Genomic DNA, 17,362 nt, shown 5'->3' on the forward strand with positions numbered 1-17,362 from the left:
ACATCTCTATACCTACATGTGAAGATACAAGTAAACTCATGAATGTCACCGAAACCGGGCAGCAAAAGGAAATGCATCTCTAAGAATGTATCCTAAGTACGCATGTCAAATGAAATGTATCTCAGTGATGAACTCATGTACTCACACTCTTATAGTATTTAATCTCATTGTCTCGCATTCTCTCTCACCATGCTCAATACTCAGCATACTTAGTCACTAAGCACTGTACAATAACTGTTGCGATGTACAACCCGATCCACATATAGTCATAAGGCCTATTGCGGTGTGTAACCTGATCCACATATAGCCATAAGGCCCATTGCGTCCTGCAACCAGATTCACATATAGATAACCATAAGGCCCATTGTGGTATGCAACCTGATCCACATATATATACCATAAGGTCCATCGTGGGGTGCAACCCTATCCACATATATAAAAGCTCACTATGGTGTGTACAGACTTCGGAGGGGCTCCTTCAGCCCAAGCGCTATAACAAGCCAATCATGGCATAAATCAGGAAAACATGTTGCAGCGTTCAGCCCAATACTATAAACATTCTCACCATCAGGACCTCGGTCTTACTCAGTCATCAAAATCTCTAGTCTCTCGGGCTAACAATGCCATGAAACTAGCTGAAATTTGATGATATAATGTGTCAATGAATAACAACAGAGACTGAAATATGATATGAAATGAATGAACATGACTGAGTATGAACTTGTAATGTAAGCAAATGACTCAATAGCAGAAATGACCTCAGTGAGTCCCAACAGAAAGAACATGTAGCCTAAACATGATTTCTAACATGGATCATGGCTCAATAGCTCAAGTACTTAGAAATTTCACGGTTACAGGTAAATTCAGGTAACTACACAGTACCATAAGCCCGTCACCTAACATGTGCGCCTCCTTCACACCAAACACATAACACGTAATTCGAGGTTTCATACCCTCATCACCATATTTAAAAGTGTTACTTACCTCGAACAAGTCAAATCCAATATCGAGCAAGCCAAACAATACTCTAAAAATTCCATCACGCGCGTACCAACATCTGAACGGCTCAAAACTAGTCAAAAGCAACTCAAGAACATCAACTAATGCCTAAGGAAACGATTCCAATTCATAAAGGCTGAATCTTTAATGAAAAGCCCAAAAATCATCCCAAAAGTCCAACCCATCCGGCACCTCGGAATCCGAAAAAACTCACAAAATCCAACAACCCATTCAGTTATGAGTCCAACTATACTAGTTTCACTCAAATCCGACTCCGAATCGATGATCAAAACTCGAAAATTCACTTTATGAAGGTTTAGACAAAACCCCCCAAATTCTCTTTTGGAACCCTCAATCAAATGTCGAAATGAAAATAGATTTATGATATAAAATCAAAAATGAGTAAAGAACACCTACCCCAATCCACATGGTGAAAAATTGCTTCAAGAATCACCTCAATTCGAGCTTCATAGCTCCAAAAATGCAAAAATGGCTGAAACCCCAGGAATAGAGTACTTTATAATCACTGGGCAAAAATACTCTATGCGATTGCGGGACATCCTTCGTGATATCAAAACACAAACTCAGCAGCCTCTCAACAAAGACAACGTGATCGCGGATTGAACTGTGCGAATGTGAAACACACTGCTCCTACACTACGCGAACGCGTCAGCTCTAGTGTGAATGCGTAGAAGAAACTCAAACTCTCAGTTGCCTCTCCTAACTCTATGTGAACGCGTCCTACAACATGTGAACGCGAGCAGTGACCAGCTCCAAGGTACGCGATCGCGCCGCTCTAATCGTGACCGCGATTAAGAAACTTCCAAGCTCCAGTTCTCCCTCTACACGATTGCATCACATACTTCGCGATCGCGAAGACCAATCGAGGCACCAGAAACCAGATCACACCAGCAATGCAAAAATGAAGGAAAATGGTCCGAAAACAATCTGAAACACGCCTGAGCCCCTTGGGATCCCGTCCGAACATGCCAACAAGATCCATAACATAATACGGACCTACTCGAGGCCTCAAATCACATCTAACACATAAAAACGATGAATCACACCTCAATTTGAACTTGATAAACTTTGAACTTTTCAACTTCCGTAACACGTGCCAAAACATAGCAAATCAACTCGGAATATACCCGAATTTTGCACATAAGTCCCAAATGACATAACGAAGCTATTTCAATTTCGGGAACCACAATCCGAACCAGATATCCACGAAGTCAACTCCCGTTCAAACGTATGAACTTTCCAAACCTTCAAATTTCCAACTTTCGCCAATTTGTGCTGAAACCTTTTAGAGACATCCAAATGCAAATCCGGGCATACGCCGGAGTCCAAAATCACCATCCGGACCTAATAGAACCATCAAAACTCCAATTTGAGGTCAAATACTAAAAAGTCAAACTTGGTCACCTCTTCCAACTTAAAGCTTCGACAATGAAATTCATTCTTCCAAATCGATTCCGAATAACCTGAAAACCAAAATCGACAATTCACACACGTCATAATACATCATGCGGAGCTACTCATGCGCGTAAACTACCAAGAGAAGTGTAAATGCTCAAAACGACCGATCGGGTCATTACATCCTCCCCCACTTAAACTTACGTTCATCTTCGAAAATGCCCAGAGTTATTCCTAAGCCGTCAGATCACCGTGTAACCTTACCATGCACATACCCGGGGGTGATGCAACATCATCCTAATCTATATATGCCCGACAACGCAACATAACTAAAGATCCTTAATCCAACCTTAGCCTATGAACCTTGGAACCCAATTTCCAACACCTAAAATTTCCTACAAGACCTGAATCTTGTTTTCACACAGTGTATGAGTCTGAACAAGTTGTATCAAGCTATAACCATAACCCAAGATGTAATCACATGACATACCACATAACTCGCATACTCATAGAAAATTTTTCGATCATAATAACTACTCAAAATCACCCAATGCCGGTAATAAACCTCATATCAAACAAAACCTCATTCTAAAACCTTCGTACACTGTCAATGTGGAAAGAAACACGTAGAAACCCTTAACCACTCATCAAATCAACAAGTCACGGAGCTCTCGCTCGTCCGACAAGAACTATAGCTAATTTCTAAGCCGATCAGTGACTTTGTCCTTTCAATTATACCGCAATCATATCAGATAGCACCCATTCTAAGTCCGACGACCTCCTCTTATTAAGTACAAGCTACTCTACTGACATGCCACACCAATAGTACACAGAGCCACAAACCGTGAAATTCGTGCACCAATATGCAACAATTCAAATGTACTCAATCATGGAAAATGACTTAACGAGAGAATTATCCCGCATGCTCAATAAGTACCGCCACAAGGAAACTCTAAAAACCCATCACACACCGTATACCTATAGCACACGAACCTAACACAAAGGATCATATCTCAATATAACCCCACTGCAATATGTGACCCTATCCAAATACGAGTCCATATGAAATACTTCAAGCCGTCCTTCTCAAAATCAATAACCATGCGCACTTCGACATCAAGTACCCAAGGTGTATTACCCTAACCACGGAGAACCAAATGATGCATTGTCACACAAGCCCAAAAGAACATAACCAATGCGCAATCAATCATGGAATACCCAAATGCCCATCTCGCTCAAATTCCGCTATAAGACCCCAATAGAACCACACCATGTGCGCATATAACCAACAAATCACAACCCCTGGTAGCATAGAGGAGTAACACATAGATCATATCAGAACATGAATATGCTCAACTCTAACCGAATAACCCATCCCTCAACAGTAGCAGTACGGAGTCAACGAATCCAACCCGTTGTATAAAACACATCCTCATTGGACCTACCAATGGCCCCTAGACCAATCCTGGTCATCCACGACTAGATACATAACCCTCCGAAAGCCCACAATGATTGAACCATAACACATACTATCAGCTGGCTAACTTTGGCCACATCTCTATAGTCCACAACCATGGAACAATCTATTTATACGCCCGATCTCCAAATCCATATAACACACAAATCACCATATCTAATCCCAACTCCACCACCTGAATGTCCAACACATTTCTTATAAATGATCATCCCACGAGGAATACTTCTATAATCCTTCTGTTCCATATAGAAAATTCTGAATATCAACAATCGATCCACCAAGTGAGTATTGCAATATCAATGAAGCATCTATAAGTCAAAACACAATGCGTCTTCTGAAACCATCCATGCTTCTTAAGAATAGTAATATAATTCACCTAGTCATCTGAAACTATACCAAATAGTAATATCATTCACTTAGTCATCTGAAACAGTCCATGCTGCTTAAGAATTTATGTTCTTCCCTTCAAAATTGACTCATGACCTTGCACATGCAAATCTCGATCCCACACAACACACCGCATCTATCATGCCATCATATGAAAAGTACGAGAATCTCATAATCCACTCCGAGTCACAAGCAAACTACATACTCAATTAGCTAGGAACCTTTCATTTATCTCATCTAGGAGAAAATCACAATACGCAACATGTTCCCCACGCTAGTAGGAAATATCCACCTCGGACCGTGATAGAAATCATCGAGAACTTTTTGGAATCCATTTGCACATAACCAAACCATCCGAACGGAATCTCTCTAACTCCACCAAACCATGCAGGTCACAAAAACCCAAGAGCATTGCCATGAAACACCTGTAGAGGCTCACCACGTCGTAAGAACCTAAAGAGCCAATCATATCCATTACCATGCTATCCAACCTATAACCAAACTGTTCTAATTCTTCGAGTTCATCTGAATTACCCTCAAGTTGACACTTCTCCTTGTCGAAACACCTCAATTCTTACCCAAAGCTCACCATACAAGAGATCCTAGCATAAAACCACAACGCCCTAAGGCCCATAAGCCGCTCAATTCCCTCTTAAGAACCCCCAAAGCACCACAACTGACACACCCACTCTGAACAGACCTTATGTGAACCTAAAACTGTTTCCTTCACCTCCTTGATACCGAAGTGTATAATCCATAATGATATAGAAACACCACAAGTCTCAACACCATCCAACTTAAATCTCAAATTCTAGCCATATGCAAATCTGAAAAAGAATTCTCAATTGCTATATATAAATCTTAAATCCATTAGAACCCTTTCAAGAGTCATCTACTCTGCTCAAATCTCACTTGTACCACCCAAACGACCTGTGCCCCATTAGCACAATAACACCCAAAGAAGTAATCTACACCTCTAAACAATCGAGTAAATTCATACTCCGTGCGCACTACATCCCTCATGAATAACCACTCAATCATTCCATGATTCACATATACCTATAGAGTGTAACACAACCCATATCCGAAAATTCCCTTACTCGAGTCACCCTCGATCTCAACCTCTGCAAGTCATCACTGATTTACAAGTATACCTCAAACCGAAACCATTACAACACATAACTGTGCAATCAACTCGTTGATAGCAGAATCTCCTACTTGTCTCAAAGCCATAGGACAAATCACTCGATAACTCAAAATGCCCATACTTTATTACTACCATAATCCCGCACAAAAATTCAACTCAATCCCTCATAAGCTAATGTAACTCAAACCCTCTAATACCTAAAATTATCTTCAAACCTCTTATTCATCCTCGTGATGGTCAGGTCAACTATTACAGCCGATCCAAACTCAAATCACACAAACATAACCCACTGGTAGAAAAAAAAAAGCCTCCACACAACATCATAAAATCACACATTGTAGATTACCTCGCAGGTAGTAACCCACCTTCTTGGCCTCATACTGACATCTCTTTATACCCTTTTTGCAGCCACATCTAATACGTAATCACTTAATCTTCTCAAGTCTAAACTCATCAACAAGACATGAGAAGCTAATTCGTTCCACAATTTAACAACATGAAAGATCCTCATATACGCATCGAACCGCAAATTCCACTAACAGGGACACTACCAGACTTATAAGTCCAAAGCACATGCACACACAAGTGAAATCCCCGTGCTCAAGCTACAGTCAAAACTCGCCCTCAAATCCTCCAGACTGACCCATCATCAGCATACCGAAATCACATCTCGCACCTCATCCATGGAATCACAAGCTTTCGGTGCGCCACTAATACTGAGCTCTCACATGCACTCACGAATGCATGGAAGGAATTCAAAGAGTTACTATTCAAGCTGAATCAATGTTGCACGACAAGGAAAAAAAGATGGGAAGTATATCCTAAATGTCATATAGCCTCTCGAAGATAGGTATGAACGTCATCATACCGATCCACATGACTCTACTAGACACTTACTCATGGCTTGTAGAACCTATGAACCTAGAGCTCTGATACCAACTTGTCACGACCCAAAATCCAACTAGTCATGATGGAACCTAACCCAACTCGTTAGGTAATCCAATTAGCAACAATCCAATTCTAATGAAATTCAATAAGGCAAATAAGTAAAGAAAATATCTGAGTTTCATACATTTCCCAAGGACTGGTAGTATAAATCAGGAGCTTCTAGGATTTGAATATACAAAATTAGAATAAAATAAATACATCATCTGTTTGAAATGTACAAAAATAGATTTTTATAAATCTAAGGCTACCATGAACAAGATGCAGCTACATCCGGAGCACAGGTACGTTTTAAATTCCGGCTCCCATCGATCACAACAACATCAGTATCCAACATCTACACGCAAGGTGCAGAAGTGTAGTACGAGTAAAACTGACCTCATGTACTCAATAAGTAACAAACCTAACCATAAATTGAAAGTAGTGACGAGCTGGAACAAAGGTCGGGTACGACACCAATAGCCAACAACAGTTCATAACAACATAATGCAATTAATAAAAGAAGTATCTCAGAAATAAAATGCTCAGCTCGTTCACGGTTCCAAAAAATAGGCATGCTTTTCAAGTATCTCAGTGAAAACCCAAATCTTTTACCGAAATTTCCAAAAATATAAGTAAGCTTTAAAACTGTGATTTTCCCAAAAATCCTTTTAATAATAAATAAGATGTTTCCTTTTTTGATAGCATGAGGAAAATATATCTCTATGACTATATGTGAAGATACAAGTAAACTCATGAATGTCACCGAAATCGGGTAGCAGAAGGAAATGCATCTCTAAGAATGCATCCCAATTACGCATGTCAAATGCAATGTATCTCAGTGATGAACTCATGTACTCACACTCTCAGAGTACTTGATCTCACTGTCTCTTATTCTCTCTTACCATGCTCAATACTCAGCACAATCAGTCACTCAGCTTTATATAATACATGTTGTGGCATACAACCCGATCCACATATAGCCATAAGGCCCATTGCGGCGTGCAACCCGATCCATATATAGTCATAAGGACCGTTGTGGCGTGAAACCCAATCCACATATAGATAGCCATAGATCCCGTTGCGGATGCAACCCGATCCACATGTATATATCCATAAGGCCCGTTGCGGCGTGCAACCCGATCCACATATATATACGCTCACTAGGGTGTGTATGGAATCCGAAGGGGCTCCTTTAGCTCAAGATCTATAACATGCCAATCATGGCATAAATTAGTAAAACATGTTGCAGCGTGTAGCCCGCTCCAATCATAAACCAATAAAACATGCTGCGGGTGGCAGCCCAATGTCACACCTCCTTTTTCTACCCCGAAAGTGATATAAGGGAGTTTTTCCAATTAAAGTGACAATAATCAAAACGGGTTTATTTATTCAAATTCAGAGTTGCCACCTAGGATAATTTATGGTGTCCCAAGTCACTGGTTTAAAATCTCGAATCGAGGAAGGTTTGACTCTGTTTTACAGTCCGCGAAACACCGAAATACGGGTAAGGAATTCTATTAACCCGGGAGAAGGTGTTAGGCATTCCCGAGTTCCGTGGTTTTAGAACAGTCGCTTTAATCATACCTAGCTTAATTAAATTGTCTAAATACTTATTTAAGAACCTGTCACGACCCTAAACCCGGACCCGGTCGTGATGGCGCCTCTCGTGAAGAGATGGCCAGTCGACACATCCCATTATTCGATTATTAACAATTAAGCATTTAGAAGCAGTCTAAACATGAATAAATAAACCAAAGTTTAAGCAAATAATAGTACAATATGCGGAATATAGCCCAAACACAGCCCGATACCAGGGTGTCACTAGTCATGAGCATCTAACAAAACGGAATAATCCAAATATATATATGTATATATATATATATATATATATATATATATATATATATATATATATATATATATATATATATATAACTATAGGGTTTAATATATAACTAAGAACAGAAAGGAATAAGATAGGGAAGAGCTTCGGGCTGCAAACACCAACAACTACCCAAAGAGTCCTCGGATCCGCCTGAGCCGGAATGATCAGCACTCGGGAGCGGGACTAGATACACCTGAATCTGGACACGGGGTGCAAGGAGTAAAGTGAGTACTCCAACTCAGTGAGTAAGAATCATAAATAAAGACTGAAAGCAGGAAATCACGTAAGGCACAAAGCATCCAATAATGGAGCGGTAAAACCATTAAAAACAGTAAAACCAGTAAAAGATAGGTAAAAATCCTTTACTCAAATTTAACTTCATGAAAAGTCCTTTTCAGCACTTAAGCAGGTAATTGACAGTCAATTATGAAAAGTAAACACATAAAAATTTGCCCATCGGGCACAGTATCAACAAATCCGCCCCTCGGCAACATCTTAGAACCAGACCAGCCCCTCGGGCAATTACATAGAACAATACCAGCCCCTCGGGCTTAATTTCACATCTCAATGGGTACCCGCGCTCACTGGGGTGTACAGACTCCTAGAGGGGCCCCTTACGGCCCAAGTGCAATATGAAGCCACCTCGTGGCATCATCACTAGGCCCTCAGCCTCATATCAATCAAGCCACCACGTGGCGTACATGTCTTAGGCCCTCGGCCTCATAATCAGTATCAAATGTTTCCTCACAACATAGGCCCTCGGCCTTACTCAGTCAAAATCCTCACAAGCCACTCGGGCAATAGTAAAACATGATTCTCAGCCCAAAAATATCATTTAAAAGATCATGTAAGTGTTAAAACAGAGTAAATATGGCTGACTATGAAAAACAGTGAAATATAACATGACTGAGTTCAAGTATAAAGTCAAAACAGTGAGGAAATACCAGTAAAAATCCTCGAAGGGTTCAAATAGTTGGCACAAGGCCCAAATATGGCATTCAGCCCAAATCAGGATGATAGCAAATAGATTTCAGTCAAATACGTGGTAAAATAGTCATTCGAGATGGACTAAGTCACAATCCTTAATAGTTCACGACCCCACGCTCATCATCTAGCGTGTGCGTCACCTCAATATAGCACAACGATGTGCAAGTCCAGGGTTTCATACCCTCAAAACATCATTTACAATCATTACTCACCTCAAACCAGTCAAATCTCTAGCTCGCGACACCTTTGCCCCTCGAATCGGCCTTCACTCGCGTCGAATCTATCCAAAATCAGAATGCTGACGTCAAAATATGCTAATGGAACGAAGCCCAAGCGTAAATAATCAAATACGACACAAATCTCGAAATTACCAAAACCCGACCCCAGGGCCCACATCTCGGAATTTGATAATTTTCACATCAATAGATTCCTTATCTCCCCACGATTTCATACATATCAAAAGTTCTGAAATCCAACCTCAAATGGTCCTTCAAATCCTCAATCAAAGGTCTAAATTTCCAATCCCTAGTTCTTCAATTTTTGGCTTAATTTCCATGATTATTTAGGTGGAATTCACAATAGAATCGAGTTTTAAGTCCAAGAATCTTACCTCCAAGTGATTCCCCTTGAATCCCTCTTCAATCCCCTTCAAAAAGCTCCAAAAACGATCAATAATGGAAGAAATAAATCCTACCTTCGCGGACAAGACGACCTTTTAAACCTTCTTCCCAGGCCTAATTTCCTTCATCGCGATCGCGGGATATCCTTCGCGATCGCGAAGCACAAATTCTAAGCTCCCAAAATTAACCCTATGCACACGCGTAAAATCCCATGCAAACGCGATGCTCAGGCATCTAACACTACGCGATCGCGCACTGGCCACCGCGTTCGCAATGAACAACTTCAAGCCAAGACCCCTGGTCCACTTAACTCTACGCGAACGCGACCCACTCCCCGGGTTCACGATCAATAACTTCTCCACCTTATGCGATCGTATCTCCACCTCCACGAATGCAAAAACAAACTGGACTGCCCCTCAAAAGCTTCTATGCGATCGTGTAGAGGAAATCTCTGCAACAGCTGAACCTCCAAATCTGCAACTCCAAACTTCACGAAATGGTCCGATTAACCACCCGAAGCTCACCCGAGGCCCCCGGGACCTCAACCAAAGGCACCAATATATCCCAAAACCTTATTCAAACTTGTACAAATCTTCAAAACACCTCAAACAACATCAAATCAACCAAAACACATTGGATTCAAGCCTAACTTTCAAAAATCTTCAAAATTTCGCTTTTGATAAAAAACTCAACCAAACCACTTCCGAATGACCTGAAATTTTGCACACACATCCCAAATGACACCACGGAACTACTGCAACTCTCGGAATTCCATTTCGACCCCTATATCAAAATCTCGCCTACCAACCGGAAATCGCCAAAATATCAACTTCGCCAATTCAAGACTAAATCTACTACGAACCTCCAAAACTCATTCTAATCACACTCCTAAGTCCCAAATTATCTCCCAAAGCTAACCGAACCATCGGAACTCACATATGAGCCCTCTAACACATAAGTTAACATCCAGTTGACTTTTCCAACTTAAGCTTCCTTAAAAGAGACTAAGTGTCTCAAACCTTACCAAAATCATTTCGGATTCGATCCGACCAACACGATACCACATAACACGGTTAAACAAAGCATAAAGAAGCAGAAATGGGGAAATCGGAGCGGTAACTCATGAGACTACTAGCTGGGTCATCACATCCTCCCCAACTTAAACAAACGTTCGTCCGCGAAAGAATCAAGAAACAAACCTGAAGCCTCAAACAGGTGAGGATATCTGCTCCACATCTCCCGCTCGGTCTCCCAGGTAGCTTCCTCCATGGGCCGACCTCTCCACTGCACTTTCACTGAAGCTATATCTTTTGACCTCAACGTTCGAACCTGACGACCCAAAATAGCTACTGGCTCCACATCATAAGTCAAATCATCATCCAACTGAACATTGCTGAAATCCAAAACATGAAACGGATCCCCAATATACTTCCAGAGCATAGAAACATGAAATATCGGATGCACACTCGACAAGATGGGTGGCAAAGCAAGCTTATAAGCCACCTCCTCAATCCTCCGAAGCACCTCAAAAGGCCCAATGAACTGAGGACTCAATTTCCCTTTCTTCCCAAATCTCATAACACCCTTCATGGGTGAAACCTTCAACAGAACCTTCTCGCCAACCATGTAGGACACATCCCGAACCTTCCTATCAGCATAGCTCTTTTGCCTTGACTGCATTGTACGAAGCTTCTCCTGAATCACCTTCACCTTTTCTAAAGCATGCTGCTCCAAGTCTATCCCCAATAGCCTAGCCTCACCAGGATCGAACCAACCAACTGGAGATCTACACCGCCTCCCATACAAAGCCTCATATCGAGCCATCTGAATACTCGACCGGTAGCTGTTGTTATAAGAAAACTCTGTAAGTGATAAAAACTGATCCCATGGCCCTCCGAAATCAATGACACAAGCACGTAACATGTCCTCCAATGTCAGAATAGTGCGCTCGGACTGCCCGTCCGTCTAAGGGTGAAAAGTTGTGCTCAACTCAACCTGAGTACCCAACTCTCGCTGCACAGACCTCCAAAACTGCGAAGTAAACTGAGTGCCTCTATTTGAATGATAGAAACTGGGACACCATGCAACCAAACAATCTCCCTGATATAGATCTCTGCCAACCGCTCTGAAGAATAAATAGTACACATAGGAATGAAGTGTGGGGACTTGGTCAGCCGATCCACAATCACCCAAATAGCATCGAACTTCCTCAAGGTCCGTGGAAGTCTAACAACAAAGTCCATAGTGATCCGCTCCCACTTCCACTCTGGAATATCCATCCGCTGAAGCAAGCCACCTGGTCTCTGATGCTCATATTTCACCTGCTGACAATTGAGACACCGATCTACAAATCCCACATTGCCTTTCTTCATTCTCCTCCACCAGTAGTACTGCCTCAAATCCTGATACATCTTCGCAGCACCCAGATGAATAGAATACTGCAAGTTATGGGCCTCCTCCAGAATCAACTCCTGAAGCCCATCCACATTGGGCACACAAATCCGGCCCTGCATCCTCAACACCCTATTATCACCAATGGTCACATCTCTGGCATCATTATGTTGAACTCTGTCCTTAAGGACAAGCAAATGCGGATCATCATACTGGTGCTCTCTGATGTGACCATATAAAGAAGACCGAGAAACAACACAAGCTAATACCTAACTAGGCTCCGAAATATCTAACCTCACAAACCGATTGGCCAAGCCCTGAACATCAACTGCAAGAGGTCTCTTCCCAACTAGAATATATGCCAAACTTTCCATACTCACCACCTTTCATCTCAAAGCATCGGCCACCACATTGGCCTTCCCCAGATGGTACAATATAGTAATATCATAATCTTTAAGCAACTCCAACCACCTCCGCTGCCTCAAATTAAGATCATATTATTTGAACAAGTGCTGGAGGCTAGATGATTAGTAAACACCTCACAAAACACACCATACAAGTAATGCCTCCAAATCTTCAACGCGTGAACTATGACAGCCAACTCTAAATCATGAACGAGGTAGTTCTTCTCATGGGGCTTCAACTGACGAGAAGCATAAGCAATAACTCTACCCTCCTACATCAATACACAACCAATACCAACTCTTGAAGCATCACAATACACGGTATATAAACCTGAAGCTGATGGCAAAACTAACATTGGAGCTGTGGTGAAGGCTGTCTTGAGCTTCTGAAAGCTCTCCTCACAGTCGTCCGACCATACAAATGAAGCACCCTTCTGAGTCAACTTGGTCAAGGGCGATGCGATAGTTGAGAATCCCTGAACAAACCAGCAATAATAGCCTGCCAAACCAAGAAAGTTGTGAATCTCTGTGGTTGAGGACGGTTTGGGCCAACTCTGAACTACCTCTATCTTCTTCGGATCAACCTAAATATCCTCGCTGGACACCACGTGCCCCAAGAAAGCCACTGAATTGAGCCAAAACTCACACTTGGAGAATTTTGCATAAAGCTTCTCCTCCCTCAATCTCTGCAACACAACTCTCAAATGCTCCGCATGCTCCTCCTGACTACGCGAATACAGCAGAATATCATCAGTAAAGACTATGACAAACGAGTCGAGATAAGGCCGAAACACACTGTTCATCAAATGTATGAACGCTGCTGGGGCATTGGTCAGCCCAAAATACATCACCAAGAACTCATAATGACCATATCAGGTCCTCAAAGTTGTCTTAAGAATATCCGAGTCCCCGATCTTCAACTGGTGATAAGCTGAATGAAGATCAATCTTGGAGAACACTCTCGTTCCCTGAAGCTGGTCGAATAAATCATCAATGCGATGAAAAGGATACTTGTTCTTAATTGTTACCTTGTTCAATTGCCTATAATCAATGCACATCCTCATTATGTCATCCTTCTTCTTCACAAATAGAACCGGCGCACCCCAAGGTGACACACTATGCCGAATGAACCCTTTATCAAGGAGTTCCTAAAGCTTCTCTTTTAATTCCTTCAACTCCACTGGTGCCATACGATATGGTGGAATAGAAATGAGCTGAGTGCCCGGCACCAGGTCAATACCACAATCAATATCCTTGTCTGGTGGCATGCCCAGCAGGTCTGCAAGAAACACATCGGGAAAATCCCTCACAACTGGAACAGAATCAATACTGGGAGTCTTAGCATCGACATCCCTCACAAAGTCTAGCTATGAGAGACAACCCTTCCCAACCATACGTTGGGCTTTGAAAAATGAGATAACTCTACTAGGAACATAATCAGTCACACCTCGCCACTCAATCTTTGGCACACCTGGTATAGCTAATATGACTGTCTTAGCATGACAGTCCAGAATAGCACAACACGGAGATAGCCAATCCATGCCCAAAATGACATCGAAATCCACCATACACAAAAATAAAAGATCTACACGGGTCTCCAGACCCCCAATAGTCACCACACACGACTGATACACACGGTGTACAACAACAGTATTGCCCACTGGGGTAGATACATGAACAGGTGAAGCAAGAAACTCACAGGCATACCCAAATAACAAACAAAGTATGATGACACATATGAAAAGGTAGAACCGAGATCAAATAATATAGAGGCATCTCTGTGGCAGATTGAAACAATACCTGTAATAACAACAACTGAAGCAATAACATCGGGTCTGCCTGGAAGTGCATAGAATCGGGCCTGACTGCCTCCTGATCGATCTCCCCCTCTGGGGCGACCCCTAGCTGATTGACCTCCACCCCTAGCTGGCTGGGTGGGTGGTGGTGAAGTAATTGGCACTGAAGCCGATGAATGACCCCTCTACTGAGATGAGCTCGCAAGACGACGAGGGCACTGCCTCCATATATGACTCATTTTACCACACTCATAACAACTCCCAGGTGTTGGAGAAGGGGACTGAAGGGAACCCCTCGCAACAGAGTGAGTAGTAGATGCACTCGGCATAGAAGAGCCCTGAGCTGATGGAGCACGAGACGAACTCTTAGCTGGAAGGGCACTAAGTGATGACTAGCCCTGATGAGAACTATGAGAACCATGACCCAATGATGCCCCACGATAACCTGGGTGAGCTGGTTGAGCATACCTGAATGGACAACCTCTACCGTGCTGATACTGACCTCTCGAAGGAGTACCGCTGTAACTACCAGGTGCTCGAGGCCTCTTGGACTCCCTCTCCTCGTGCTCCTGGCGACGAACAGACTCAATCTCCCGAGGAATTTCTACAACATCCTCAAAGGTAGAACCAATCACCCTCTCCCTAATCATGAGAATACGAACCTGATAAGTGAGGCCATCAACAAACCTCTTAATCCTCTCTCTATCTGTCGGAACCATCCAAATAGCATGACGAGCTAACTCGGAGAACCTCATCTCGTACTGCGTCACAGTCATCTCCCCCTAACGCAACCACTCAAACTCCCTACGCAGCTCCTCTCTATGGGATTATGGCACATACTTCTCCAGAAAGAGAACGGAGAACTGCTGCCAGGTAAGAGGTGCTGCAACAACCAGCCTATGCTTCTCAAAAGCCTCCCACTAAGTGAAGGTAGCTCCAGAAAACTAATAAGTAGTGAAAGCAACCCTGCTGGTCTCCAGAATACCTGTTGTACGAAGCATCCTCTGACACTTATCTAAGAAACCTTGGGCATCTTCGCCCTCAATACCACTGAAGGTCGGAGGCTGTAGTCTACCAAACCTCTCCAACCTACACTGCTCATCCTCCGACATAGCAGGAACTACATAGTCCTGAGCAGCTATAGCCGGCTAGGCTGGATGTGCCCCCCAGCGTCTGAAGTCTCTGCACGACCTGCTCAGGTGTGCGAGCGGTGGGAGTCTGATTGCCTCCCCCGGCCTGAGAAGTAGCTGCGGCTGTAGTGGCTGAAACCGCCTGAGCTAGGCCAGTGCAAACTGATAAGATCTGAGCCAAGGCCTCCTGAAGACCCGAAATCACAATGGGCACAGCTGGTGCTTGAGCTGGTGTTGCTGGAGCGTCCATAACTAGGACTGATCCTAAATTGGGGTAGCTGGTGGATCTGCAGGTGCTGCCCTAGCTGCTCTGCCCTTACCACGACCACGGCCGCTTCCTCGGCCTATGGTGGCCACGGCTGGTGGTACTGGTGGTCCTCCATCCTGACCGGTAGTGCGTGTCCTCACCATCTGTGAGAGAATAGAACAACAGAAGTTTAGTACTCGGATCAACAAGTTTGCACGACAAGAATTTCAAGAAAATGAAGTTTTTCCTAAAGGTTCTGCAGCCTCTCAAGGATAAATACAGACATCTCCGTACCGATCCGAAAGACTTTACTAAACCTGCTCGTGACTCATGAGACCTATGTAACTTTGGCTCTGATACCAACTTGTCCCGACCCTAAACCCGGACACGGTCGTGATGGCGCCTATTGTGAAGACAAGGCCAGCCGACACTTCCCATTATCCGATTATTAACAATTAAGCTTTTAGAAACAGTCTAAACATGAATAAATAAACCAAAGTTTAAGCAAATAATAGTATAATATGCGGAATACAGCCCAAACACAGCCCGATACCGATGAGTCACTAGTCATGAGCATCTAACAAAATGGAATACTCCAAATATATATATATATATATATATATAAAACTACAGAGTTTAATACAGAACTAAGAACAGAAAGGAATAAGATAGGGAAGAGCTCTGGGCTGCGAACTCCAACAGCTACCTAGAGACTCCTCGGATCTGCCTGAGCCGGAATGATCAGCGCTCGGGAGCGGGACTAGATACGCCTGAATCTGCACACAAGGTGCAGGGAGTAAAGTAAGTACTCCAACTCAGTGAGTAGGAAATCACGTAAGGCATAAAACATGCTATAATGAAGCAGTAAAACCATTAAAAATAGTAAAACCAGTGAAAGATAGGTAAAAATATTTTACTCAAACTTAACTTCATGAAAAGTCTTTTTCAACAATTAAGCAGGTAATTGACAGTCAATTATGAAAAGTAAACAAATAAAAATCCGCCCCTCGGGCACAGTATCATCAAATCCGCTCCTCGGCAACATCTCAGAACCATACCAACCCCTCGGGCAATCACATAGAACAATATAAGCCCCTCGGGCTCAATCTCACATCTCAATGGTACCCGCGTTCACTGGGGGTCTACAGACTCCTGGAGGGGCCCCTTACAGCCCGAGCGTAATATCAAGCCACCTCGTGGCATCATCACTAGGTCCTCGGCCTCATATCAATCAAGCCACCTCATGGCATACATGTCTCAGGCCCTCGGCCTCATAATCAGTATCAAATGTTTCCTCACAACATAGGCCCTCGGCCTTACTCAGTCAAAATCCTCACAAGCTAATCGGGCAATAGTAAAACATGATTCTCAGCCCAAAAATATCATTTAAAAGATCATGTAAGTGTTAAAACAGAGTAAACATGGCTGAGTACGAAAAACAGTAAAATATAACATGACTGAGTTCAAGTATAAAGTCAAAACAGTGAGGAAATTCCAGTAAAAATCCTCGAAGGGTTCAAATAGTTGGCACAAGGCCCAAATATGGCAT

Source organism: Nicotiana sylvestris, chromosome 3, assembly GCF_000393655.2.
Source record: "Nicotiana sylvestris chromosome 3, ASM39365v2, whole genome shotgun sequence".
NCBI classification, from domain to species: Eukaryota; Viridiplantae; Streptophyta; class Magnoliopsida; order Solanales; family Solanaceae; genus Nicotiana; species Nicotiana sylvestris.